The following is a 12,865-nucleotide window of genomic DNA, read 5'->3' as shown; positions in this document are numbered from 1 at the left end:
AAAGTCTTTCTTTCCAAGCTGCTATCGCTATCACATGCTTAGGTGAAGGACACTACAGGAGGAAAAACAAAAACAAAAACTGTTATCTTTGTTCAAAAAATGAGATCTCATAACCTTACCTAACAGGTTGGTTAACCACAAGGCCAGATCTTCTTTCATCGGTAGCAAATTAGCTTCATGTCTGCTGGCCAGCCATTGGCTATACTGATGCATATCAGAGAGGCCAGGTCCACTGCGTACCTTTGGGCTCAGAGCAGTGCACATTATTTATCCACTTGTAATTCCTGTTTTGGAAACAAAAGAGCAATTGCTTTTTATACAGACTTTTCTTGTTAAAATCTTGCTGCCATGATATAGTAATGAACCGGATCCATGGGGCATTTGATGACAGGTCAGGATATTAATTATTAAATCCCATGAAGCACTATTTGCTTTTTCTGTACTGGCCCCTCTCACTTTTGGTCAACCACTTGGTGGATCCATGGGGCATTTGATGACAGGTCAGGATATTAATTATTAAACCCCATGAAGCACTATTTGCTTTTTCTGTACTGGCCCCTCTCACTTTTGGTCAACCACTTGGTAGGAAATAGCAGTATTCAAAGGTCAAATAGAAAAATCAAACAGTAAGCTCTAAGCTTGTGTAAAACAATATATTTGGAAAGAGCAAGCTTTTAAGGCAAGCAATTCCACTTATTCAAACATGATAAAAAGTAATTGAATTAAAATGTTAGTGCCCAATTTGTTAACTCTCATTGTTTAGGTTAATTTTTGAAACCATAGATTTTCATAAAATTTAGGACTGAATACTAGCAATGACAGTATTGGCACTATTTATTGTAAACCTATGGCTATTACTCTTAAGACTGTTGCCTAAAACATTAAGCACAGCACTTGGTTCTTTGGAGATGGCCAAGCGATCACAAACTCACAATTCAGAGAATTGTGTGGGGGATGGGGGAGGAAAAGTATTCAAAGACTTTGTACTATATTTCCCTCTTATAATCAAAGAAAACAAAAACCAGAGAGGATAAGTGACTTAACCAAGATCATACAGCTAGATCATGGCAGAGTTATGCTTGAACCTGTGGTTTTATACTCTAAGACCACTATTCTTTTGGTAATGACACATTTTTACAAAATAAATTAATCAAGAACTCTTATTGTTAACCCAAGAATTGCACCCTAGTTCTAAAATACTGCCACATTTATTTTTTGGTTCTCTACTGTCCCCTCTTTCTTGCTTTGTATCTTTCCACTTTACCTGTTTTATATACTGGATTGTGTTTGCAATCATCTTTAGAGTAGAAGTATTTAAATATCTTCCATCTATGAAACAAGACGATGTCATTAACCTGATTACCTTATGAGTAGTACAAATCTATTTCAGTCGTAAAAAAGGTATTTGAATATATAGTTGGCTTTGAATATAGCTAAAATAACAAAGTTATAATGTTTAACAACATGTAGGAATCCCCTCTGTATACAAATATGCATGTGAAATAACTAAATGCATTATGACTGAATGACAATAAAAATAAAAATATTTGCAACAGGCAAGAAGTAAGGTTTATATGCTATTGTGGAGTTTTTAGCTTTATTTTAATATTTATGGTATTTTAAAGTTACCAAAATGCTATATAGTCTCTATTGGGCTTTATTCTTTAAAATGTTACATAGAATTCCTTTCCAGTTAATTTCAAATTCGAATTCACTTAGCATAGATTAATTTCTTTCAAAGACTGCTTTTGAAAAAATAATAGGACATAAATGTTTAGGAAAATACAAATATTCGGTATTAAATAGCTGTGGTATTAAAAAAGACTGTTGGGAGTGTGAGGAAACACCTAAAAAGTGTCATAAATGCACAATTTAAAAGCACAATTTTATTTCTAATGCAATTATTCTGAGTAATTTTTTGAAAAAAAAAACACCATAAATTTTCTTTGAAAACATTCTCTTTATCTAAATATCTAGAGTGAACCAGGGCAAATGTGAACTGCTTTTAATACACCTTGCCATATGTTACTAAATTGACAGTATAGGAATCAGAACATCACCATTGTTTATTCTTTCACAGTTAATAATGACATTATTCACATAATACCCTAAAGTTTTCTCCAAACCATGTGATTAAACACCAAAAATCTAAGAAAATTTTTGCCCTAGTTCTTTTAAAAATATGTCCAGTCCCAGGAAAACAAAACATCTCCCTGTAGCTGGTTAGGATTCCTATATGCCAGCTAGCCTCAGAAACAAAACATTTAAGTACTAGTACATTTAAGCACATGGTTCATATATTTAAATAACTAGTTGAAGTCTTAAAAGGGTTACCTCTAAAATGCCTTTCTTCTCAAGACACAATCTCTCCTACTACTTTCCTGAAAGTGAGATTCAGTAACTTTACCTACACCCTATTATGTGCTCTGCAACTTCCATTTAAGCTTCACAATCCTATTCTGCTCTATAAAAGCAAGAAGACACCTCAGATTCTTAAGCTCATTGTCCAGCAAAGAATTCATCAAGGGATACTTTACAGTACACCTAATGGCTTGCAACAATTGCAATGAGCCAGAGGGACACAATCCTTCTAAACAGTGAAGTTTTTATTTTCTTTGACAGTGGCACATTTATTTCCATGTAATCTTTCCTGTGCTTTGCCAAAAATGTGATTCAAAGTATCTTCTAATATTTACAGATTATCATTAAGTAAAAATAATATGAATAATTGAGCAATTTTTATTTTGCTACTTTGCATACGATCAAAATTTTAGTGGGGAGAAAAAGCAAAAATAGTTACATTTTCCCAGCAGGCAAAGGTGAGAGAAAGAAAGCTTAGTGGGTAATTAACATGAAATAGAAGTTAAACAATTAAATGTATAATAAATATGTAGAAACCTAAAGTCACTGTCATAGATAGAGACTCTTCTGTTTAAGTTCCTTCTGAAAAGAATTAGGATTGTCAATCCAATTTCTCCTCTTTTCATATTTCAAATCACCACCAAAACTGAGCATGACTAGGTAATTCAGCTGACTGTCACTACGTGGAGGTCTTTGATTTAGATTTGGCTGAGACATAAATAGGAAACATGGTAATGGATCCAGCTAGCAGGATCAAAATTTTGAGTTTGGAGAAATTAACCCCATGATGAAGCAATTTCCAATTGGTAAATGAACATCAGATAAATTTATATTACTCATATTAAAATATCACTATAGAATTGTGTCCTTTTTATAAATTTTAGCAAACATTTATTTAATCTAGACTGGTTGCATTAGATCATAAAGAACAAACTGTAGCAAAAAGATCATTTCAGGTCTTTTGAACAGAATTGTGCCCTTTTTATAAATTTTAGCAAACATTTATTTAATCTACACTGGTTGCATTAGATCATAAAGAACAAACTGTAGCAAAAAGATCATTTCAGGTCTTTTGAATTCATTCAAAGGTTTTCAAAACTATAAGAGATGCCAAGAGGTAGCTTTTACAGATGATAAATGAAATGACTAATGATCCACTAGATTTGAAGAAAAAAGATTAGGGAGAAAGAAAAACATTTTTTGTATAATAAATCTAAACACTGAAAGTTGTTTCCAGCAAAATTATATAATCTAGATATTTTAATAGGTTGATAAGGAACTTTGGTGAGTATTAAACAAAGCCAATCACTTTACAAGGAGGAATAAGGACTCAAATGCTTCTATGGCTCCTCTACACTCTGGATCCTCCAAGATTTCTGTGCCTATCTAAAAATGGATAACTCCACCCTCAGGACTTGGAATTCAGAAAAATAAAACTTAAAGGGAAAAACATGCAGAAACTTAACACAGAATTCTTCAAAGACTGTGTATTTTTTTTTCTTTCTTTCCATAGTAGAAGTGATTCTGGAATAACAATTATGGATATGATGAGACTTGAACTAGCCCAGGGGAAGAAGAAAAAATTAATGACTCCATAAGTAAAATATCACATGTTTAAACACTGTCTAGTCTGTTCCTTCAGAATCCCAGCTGAGGACACCATAGTTTCAATGTGAAGAAAAAGTATTCTTTCATGCCACCTAGAGGTGTGCTTTGATTATGACCAGGATGGTTTCTCACCTATCTCTAGACTTTATTGACATGTTGGAGAAAATGCTTTGCAATGTAATATAGGAAATCAATTGGAAAGAAATAAAAATAAAATGATAAAGATTATATCATTAGTGTCTGATATGAGATTCCACTAAGAAGACTGATTAATGGAAAGTATATTGGAATTGGAATCACAAGTTTTAGGGTCCATTAGTGACTCCACTACCTAGACATTGAGTAGCTATTCTATTGTAGTCATATAACTTTTTCTCTTTGCACCAGAGTTCTCCATTATGTATGAGTCTTCAAAAAGTTAATGGAAGAATTCACATTATCTTTTAATTCCATTCTTCCACATATTTTTTGAAGGATAATGGAGGCTAACGCCTCCAAGGTAACTGTGAAGATTAAATACTCGTGCCAGTCTTTGACATATGTTTAATATTTAACATATTTTAGATTAGTTAAATCTAAACCCTCACCATCAAAAATGTGCCATAATAAAACTTCCATTGACTTATCTTAAAATGAAAAGCAATTCTGTAACAGATAAAGTATTAATGATATAAAGCCAAAAATAATGGAAATTCCAAAGTTTTCTTCATATTGAAGGAGGTGCTGCCCCCAATATGATGCATAAAATGTTGAGCTCTAAAATGAATAGTTTACATATGTTGTTCAAAAAAATTGGGGAGAAGGGTAACAAATTATCCTTTTTTTTTTTTTACAGCAGTTAAAGATCTAAACAATTAAGATAGGGAAATGTTATATCTCTAAAATTAATGACTCCATAAGTAAAATATATGATGCATAAAATGTTGAGCTCTAAAATGAATAGTTTACATATGTTGTTCAAAAAAATTGGGGAGAAGGGTAACAAATTATCCTTTTTTTTTTTTTACAGCAGTTAAAGATCTAAACAATTAAGATAGGGAAAAGTTATATCTCTTAAACAAATGTGAGAGGATGTCATTTTCACCTCCTTCCCTCCCCCTCCATCCACATGCACCCAAAGACTCAACTGTGGCCACTTAAAACTGCCCTAATGAACATACAGCCATGGAGCCATCCCTGAAGGCAACCTTTGCTCTCATCTGCAGCATTGACCGCACCTCTACCTATTCAGTTTTGTGTGTCAGGGTATCAACCAATGCAGAAAGAAGTTTGTAGGCCAATACACTATCTTTTAAAATTAAAAAACAAACAGCAACAACAAAAAACCACCCCAAAACCAAATACCCTTCCAAAATCTAGAAAGAGAAAATGCCATCTTTCAAGCAAGGCTTAAAGAATGAACCACCAAAGATGGCTTTACATGTCTCTGACCACTGTGAGTTCTGTATTCCTATGTGACTCATTCTGTCTAAACAATAACATCTCTACAAAATTCATGGCATTTTTAATCAGTGCCATGTAAACAAAATCTTAATCTAAAGGTCTAATCAGAAAATCAAATCCATAATTTAATAAGGAAGACAGTTTCAGATCTTGTAATGGTATCTCCACTTCTGGTTCAGGCGAGCAACTTGTCAACAAACAAAAAAGCACCAAACATAAAGGCATAATAATAAGTGCTAGTCTATCTAATTATGTATAAAATCTTTAAGCTCAAAGGGACCTTAGAAGATTTACCTCGTCAAATTCTTGGTTATTGATAAGGGACTAAAGGACTAAGAGATGTTTTGCCCAAAGTAACAAGGCTATTTAATCACAGTCATTAAAAGTATACTACTCAGCTCTCCTGGTGTCCAATTTTGTGTAATGTTAACTCTGTTCCAAGCAACTTTCTTATCCTGCAACCCCTATAACATTTGTTTTGAATGATATAATGGTATACTTACAGTAACAATTCCTTCTCAAATCATGACCAAAAAACTAAGACTGTGTGGAAACTGATTTTCTGATTTTCTATGTTTTCATGGTATTAAGATTTTCAATTTTTTTCTAATCATACTAAACCATCCTTCCGAATAATATAGCACAGGTTTTAAAACCCAGACCAGATTACCTTGGAACATAATTTGAATGAAAAACCATCCTGATTTTCTGATTTTCTATGTTTTCATGGTATTAAGATTTTCAATTTTTTTTTTAATCATACTAAACCATCCTTCCGAATAATTTAGCACAGGTTTTAAAACCCAGACCAGATTACCTTGGAACATAATTTGAATGAAAAACCATCTGAAAGTCATTAAGAATATTTAAGGGCTTACATCAAAATTTCATCTAAGTTGATTAGATAAACCTTAACTCTTCAGAAATTTTGCTTTTTTGTGTTGTTTATAATACAAAGATTTCTGTTTTATTTTACTATAATATAGTTAAGGGCTAGCAGAGTTCTACATTCTATTGAAATATATATGTGTGTGTATATACAATGGCCTCATGTAAGAAAAATATTTAGCAAAAACTTAATTGAATTGACTCTGAAAACATTTAATACAGAAAATTACACAGGCATCTTACTCATTTGACAAGAGATATTTTCTACTTTCACTGTAGTTCTTTTCTCTAGTCAAAAGACATTGAGTGGAAAACCTTGATAGTTGCTGAGAAGAAATGCAAAGAAACAGTGGGATCCTGTTTGGATCTCTATATCAAAACCAGATACCAAAATAACATTACAACATCCGCTGAAGTTTTAAACAAAGTCGCCCTGTAAACAAATTAGTAGAGCCTCGTCATTTGCTTTTATCTAAGGTAACTTTGGTCTTTCAAAGGCTCCCATAGTCTACAATGCAGACTTCCAGTCTTGAAACAAAATTCTAAAATAACACGTAACAAACTTAGGGCGAATATAAGACCTGACGTTTCAGTGTACCTGAAGGTTTAAGGTTTAACTAAAGTTTCTTACCAAGACACCAGAAAACTCAGGAGCAATTACATGACGTTTTGCACCAGGTGAAGTAAATTTTGCCATGAGAATTTATTTACCAGTAAAGTATGGTCTATGTCACTAAAGTATGGTGTTTAGCAATACAGTGAAGAAATAAGCCCAAAGTATCAGAGAGACAGAGATCCGAGCTACCTTTCCATGTCAGAAACCACTCAGGCTGCCCCAGGGAAAAGCTCCAATGAGCACTGCAAAGGCAATGGTCGGCACCTCATCCATCTGTCTCTTACCTCCTCTTAGGCAGTCAGAACCCAGACACCCATGTTGGGGAGGACCACCACAGCCACCACCTTCTCCACGGTTAGAGGGAAGCATTCCTCAGGAAGTAGCTCATTGATCAATTTCAAAGACAGGCTGGGCAAATCAGATCCCAGCTGTAGTTAATCAGTGTCCACACTGCTAAGAGGTTGGGGGAAATAGCCTGAGCACAAGGGCTTGTTCTCAGCCTTGCCTCTGTGAATCTCAGGGGATAGGTGGAGAGGAAAGGTGGACTTCCTCTGCCTGGCTGGTACATCCAACCTGTCTGAGCCTTTATTTTAACACTAGGAGGACAAATGGGTGTTCCTGTGCACATGCAGATCTTATTTCCTCAGCATAAGATCTCCTATACACGACTGATCCAGCTTTGTTAGAAAGAAGTGGGGAAGTTGAAAGGAATTTATAAGAGTAAAGTTTTGCAAACTCTTGACTATAAGAGGATGAAGATGATGAAGAAGGTGAAGAGAGTAAAGGCTGGGATTTTCAAAAAAGGTTATCTAAGGGAAAGTATCAACCCACCCTCACCCTCCCTTGGATTGGAATGTAGAAAACAATTTGTTAACCCCTTCTCTGTGCTCCCTCTCCATTCAAAACAATAGAAGTTTATGGCAATTTACCATACTGAGCTGATAAAATTTAATTTTGCAATGATAATTAATTCCTCCAAAGCACAGTTAGCTCCTTTGCTCCCCAATTACAGATACCAGTCTTCGGACTGGAGGAAAGAGCGATATCACGCAAAATCTTCCCAAAGGGTATTGATACCTAAGGTAGCGTTTGTTTATTCACATAAGAACGCTCAACTCTATCAAACTCATCAGTCGAAGAACTGAGTATCACCACAAATCACGTGTCACGTTCTCTCCTTCCATTCTAGCCTCATTGACTTCAGTAAACCATTCCGGATCAGTCCATTAAGACCACCCCCGCTCCACCCCCTCGCCCCCATAACAAACAACGCTGAGCGTGCAATACGGACACCCTTGTGCACGAATGCGTATGTGTGCATTCATAATTGGTGTGCTCATTAGAAGTCCTCACTCTGTGCCTGGTTGGCTGAGTCGCCCCAGCGGGCTTACGTGCTGCGGTCACTTGGGCTGTTCCACAATAGGGCTGTTTCCAGGGCATCAGAAAGTCACCCACTGCAGTGACCACCCGCTCTTAGAGCCAGAGCCTGACCAACTGTCCACGGCTCTTCGCCCTTCCCCGCCCAGTCCCTGAGGTTATTTTTAATGACCTGCCCCCTCCCCCGCCGCCCCCGGGGCAACAGACAGGCAGGGACCGGCGCAAGCCCCGGCTGCCGAGCGCGCACGCTGCTGCGGCGGCGGCGGCGAGCTGGCCCAGCCGGTCTTGCTCACCCCCGCGTCCGGAGCTGGGCTGCTGGCGGATCTCAGAGGCGCCCGAGCTCTGGGCTGGGCTCCTGCGGCTTCTCGGGGCCGGGCCCCTCCAGGAGCAGGTCCTGCAGCAGCGGTTCCCCGCACCCCACCAGCCCGGCGGCAGTGGCAGCAGCTGCAGACGCACTGCCCCTCTTCATACTTCTCTGATGGCTCCTCTTGGTGCTGTTTGGGAAAACGATTTCTCCCCCTGCCAGAAACAGATTTCCTACATTTCATCAGTCCACATAGACCAAGCGGAAGTAAAACGCTTACTTTTTTCTGGTGGGCAGCAAACGCAATCGACACTGATTTACCCTTCAAACGGGGAGAGATTGTATTACAAGCCCTTGGCAGCGATTTCGAGGTTGGGGCCAAGATCCAACCCCCTCCTTGTCCCCCAAACACTAACCTAAGAAAGAAAGGGCGGGGGTGGGGAGGGGATCATATTTAACTCCAGGGTTTTAACACAGTCAATGGCTTTAGCACAATATTAAAAATGGGTATTGGAAAAGTTCTGCTTTCCTGGCCGGTGATTTTGCAGACTGAAAGGCATGAGCTTTCCAGTAACATGGGCCACTCTTCGTTCCAAATTGAAAATTTTGATGCCTTACAATTCTCTTTAAATATCAAATTTTAGAAGAGGCTGCACTCAAGGCTGTTTTCGCTTTACAAAAGGAAATACAATTCCACCCTTTTTTATTGGAATTTTCTTAGCATGTATACAATTCTCATTTGATTTTTCTTTTGTGTTTTTCAAAATCAATGTTTCTATTTATGCATTCCAATATTCCACTGACACATTTGTTAAAGATAGACTTGTCCAAGAATTTTCTTTTGTGTCTTTATTTTTTGATTGACATATGTTGATTGTACATATTTATGTGGTACAAAATAATGTTTCAACACATGTATACAACATGATGATCAAATCAGGTTAATTAGCATTCGTCATCACATAAAATTATCATTTCTTTGTGATGAGAACATTTGAACACTGTCTTCGAGTCATTTGAGAACATACGATAAATTGTTGTTAATTATAGATACCTAACACTACTGTAGACCACTAGAATTTATTTTTACAATCTCGCTGTGATGTTGTATCTGTTAAACAATCTCTCTCTACCTGCCCCGTCTGCCCCCCCCCATCCCCCAACCACAGCAAGATTTTTCTTAGCTTGGTCTGGTCTCAACCCAAATTATTCACCTTAGGAAACCATTGTTCAACTGACTCGAGTATAATCTATCTGATGTGAAGGTAAAGGAAGCAAATGCCTCACTTAATGAGATGAAAAATGTCTAAATACAGCCTTGAAACTTGACACCATAAACAAGAAAAGTCAAGCCAGATTTAAAGAAAACATAGTTTGGGTTTTCTTTTTAGTCTATCACAGTTAGAGGACTTTAACATTGAAAGTTTCTGGGTTACTATGTGTTTCTAGCATTCTAAAGTTTCAACATTGTGTCGAACATGAACTGTCCCTTTTCTAAAAAAAAAAAAAAGTTTTAAAATGAGCAATAAAATATTTTTTTCCTGTTCTGTAGGTTACCCCACCCCCACTTCTTCTCTTTTTCCCCCCAGTGGAAATAATATGTATACTCACTTATTCTGCAAAGTTAAATACCCTTCAATAGATGATGGTTAGAGGACACTTTGAAATAAATTTAATAACATGGAAATAGACACTGGGTTAAAGTCAATAAAATAAATTTCTAAAGATGACCAATAAGTTCTTACATTCCTAGACAGCTTCAAAGGGGCAGTTAAATATGGCAAGTGATAACCTTGGAAACAAGTGACAATAATGATATAGAAAAGCAGTATGGAGACATGCAATTGTTCTGAAAAAATATACAAAACAATGTAATAAGTGAAAACATTCATTTACATGTTTTTAAATACTTCATCAGTGACATAAAATATGCTTATCTTTCCCAACCTAGCATCTTAGTCCATGGTATAGGCTCTTAACTGATATATATTGAAATACTGTGTTTTAAATGCCATAAGTCAGAGAAAGTGGATTTTCTAAGTCCTAGCATGGTAATTACAAATAATGTTAGGAATAAAAAGGAACTGGTCTTTGAAATTTTAAACAATAAATGCTATTACATTTCACCAGCATTCATATATAAAACTGCAAAGAATAAATTAGAGAAATTCCATGTAAAAGGTTCAAGGTTTACTCTCCATTTTACATATAACTTAAAAAAATCTATTTCTTTACTCTCAATGGAGAACTTTAAGCTTCATTTGTATAACACTACAGTAGCATAGATATTCATTCCCTACTGTGCAAGACTCATATTTTTGCAAAAAGTGTGTTATGTATGAGCATTTGTATTCTAATTTTTCCATGACGAATAGATTAAAATCATTTTATGAAATATGCCATTTCTCTCAACCAGTTTTAAATATACCATGCAATATGTACTTCCTTTGTCTAAGTTGGAATTGGGTTTCTAAAAAATTTTTCCTTCATTATATATTTTTCTGGTTTGTTTCTAAATCATTTTAGAAAACACATGTCATCCTAACTTCAGAAGCTCAAAATTAATACAAATGTTTAATATAAAATATTTTTATTTCAATAACCTTGCCTGTCAGTTGCACCACTGTATCTCCAGCATGCGGAATACCATTGGGCATATAGTAGGCTCTCAATAAATAATTGTTGAATGAATGAATGATTATTATAGAAGAAGCCAATATCTCAGGAAGCTTACTCTTAACTGGTTATATTTCTGTATATTGTCTGTAATTCAGTAGTTTAGAACTCAGAATAGAAAAATAATGTTAAAATAATGCTACAAATGATGGTTTTATTTCCGAGCTAGAAGCATTTCGTCTGGTAAAATGTAACTAGAGTTCACTAAAACAGATGCTTGCCTGTGTGCCAGGCTTATAAATGAGGTCAGTCTGTGTCACTTGTCACTTCATTAAAAACCAAGGTTGATTTGGACTCCAGGTTTAATCATAACCAATATAACATGAGTGCAATGAAAAGTAATAGAAAATACTACTACTGCAGTGGCTTTCAAACTTTTTTGATTGTGGTCCACAATAAGAAATACATTATGGAACAGGCACTTAGAAACACACTCAGAAACACATAACCTAAACATGTTTCACTAAACAGTATTTACCTCACTAAGTTATTGCACTCCGATATTTTTCTATTTGGTATTATACTAGTCTCTTCTATAGCATTCAATTGAAAAGACACCCTGTTGAGGAACTGATAAATTTGTTCCATGACACACAGTTTGAAAAAATGGGACTGTAAGGAAACCAAACTAAGGGGAAAATCAACCAAAATTGAAGAAGGATATCAATGAACAAATGATTTCATTATAAAGTGCAAAACAGATATGTATATATTGTCATCTGTGGACTTAACATGATGTAATGTCACAACATCGCAAATATCTTACACCATCACACCTCTGTTACTTTGCTCATGCTAACTAGAATGGTCTTTTACCTTTTACTTTCTTCCTCTGAAGAAATCTGATTCATTCTTCTAGGAGCAGCTCAATTGTCACCTTTCTCATTCTCTTGATCTCCCTGGAAGAAATATTGCTTGTGTCTCTCTGTCCAGTGCTCTGGGTGCTTTGTCATTTATTTCATATCTCATTTATAACATAGTATCACAGTTATTTGTTTATATATCTATGTCACTTACTAAACTGTGAGTCCTAGAGAGCAGGGACTAAGATATCCATCGTTATGTTTCAAGTCTTTGTCGCAGCACCCAAACTAAGGTTGCTGAATAATTGAATGAATAAACAAATGAACCATAAAACCACTGAATAGCTGAAGAAGAAAAAGTGAGTGCCATTACGTGGTGGACAGGAGGAAGGACTATACTCTTCAAAGGAAAACTCAATGGAAATCCTTCTATAAAGATGGCGTCAGTTCTTAGTAGTCTACCTGCCAGAGGGTACCATTAATAAAATAATTGTAATAAAAGATGCAAAATTAACAACTGAACAGGAAAAACTGTTATAAAGAGATTACCTAATGTCTCACATCAATTAAGCAAAATAGGTGGGATTGAGACTTATGTCTGACTCTGACTGATCTGAAAGTCTGTGTTCATTTCACAACACAAATGCGAAGCAATTTGAAGCAAAATATTTGAAGCTATAGAATCTACTCAACTTCCTTCCTTCCTTCCTTTTCCCCTACCTCCCTTCTCTCCTTCTACCTTGCTTTCTTTTCTTCTTTCATTTTAAGGCAGGGAAGAATCTATACATC

The 12,865-nt window shown here is 35.8% G+C and overlaps 1 long non-coding RNA gene across 1 annotated transcript; it reads right to left on the bottom strand.

The window, feature by feature from the left end:
• Window positions 1-113: 113 nt before the first annotated feature.
• LOC103609764 lies at window positions 114-8,865 on the bottom strand. Its single transcript, XR_552163.1, has 2 exons — window positions 8,587-8,865; window positions 114-284 (listed from the first exon to the last, which is right to left on the bottom strand). It is a non-coding gene; the product is annotated as an uncharacterized LOC103609764 (long non-coding RNA).
• Window positions 8,866-12,865: the final 4,000 nt, after the last annotated feature.

This window comes from Galeopterus variegatus, unplaced genomic scaffold (genome assembly GCF_000696425.1).
Source record: "Galeopterus variegatus unplaced genomic scaffold, G_variegatus-3.0.2 Scaffold10061, whole genome shotgun sequence".
Classification (NCBI taxonomy): Eukaryota; Metazoa; Chordata; class Mammalia; order Dermoptera; family Cynocephalidae; genus Galeopterus; species Galeopterus variegatus.
Note: the sequence above shows the minus strand (reverse complement) of the source record. Positions and strands in the feature narration are given on the sequence as shown.